The sequence below is a fragment of the Papilio xuthus genome, unplaced genomic scaffold, assembly GCF_000836235.2.
Source record: "Papilio xuthus unplaced genomic scaffold, Pxut_1.1 DF825928.1, whole genome shotgun sequence".
NCBI classification, from domain to species: domain Eukaryota; kingdom Metazoa; phylum Arthropoda; class Insecta; order Lepidoptera; family Papilionidae; genus Papilio; species Papilio xuthus.
The window spans coordinates 2,594,005-2,594,827 of NW_013532721.1; positions in this window are offsets into that span (position 1 = coordinate 2,594,005).

Consider the following 823-nt stretch of genomic DNA (forward strand, 5'->3'; position numbering starts at 1 on the left):
ACTGAGCCACGTTTTAGCATCTCCTTGTAAACAATTGCCAATGCGAGAAAGACATTCGTGATCACTCCAATTATTAGAAGACCTAGCACGGTCTACTTCTTCACACCATGTCTCTGTCATTAACACTCGGATCAAAATTAGAAATATAATAAGACTGGTTAGATCTCACCGGTATATTTATGGATCGTATCGCATTGATGATGTGATCGGCGGCGCTGGCCTGGACTGACGTAGCGCTCGCGGGACGCTCCGGTGAGGACGGAGTCGTTGAAGCCTGAAGCGCGCCCTTGAAGCGAGCTCGCAGTCACAGCTTCGCCCAACTGCGACGGCGGCGGCGTCGACACGGCAGGAACGGGCTCGGCGCTGATGGTTGTCACAGTCACCGCGGACTTGGCTACTTCCACTGCAGCGCGGCCACTAGACTCCTTTCGTTGAGATGAAGACACTACCTGTTGTTCCTCTAATGACACCAATCTATTCAAAATTTGTTGCACTGTTTCGGTTAAAATATTGCTTGAAGGGCTACGTCGTCTGTAGCGTGAATCATGTTGGCTAGAATGCGATCTGCGATTTCGCGACCGACTCCTACTCTGCCGCCTCTTATTAGGCATGTTTTCTTTTTTTTTTAGCAAGTATTTAAAATTAGACGTCACTTTAAAGCGGAGAAGAAAACAATTGGAACGTACTCACCAAAGTTGACATTATAAAACTTGATCACACCGTCACATCACGTCTTACTTACGTATATTACACGAAACACCGAAAACAAAGTGCTAATTTGTCCTTTTAAACAATAGTTACCATTTCCAAAAATATATTTCTG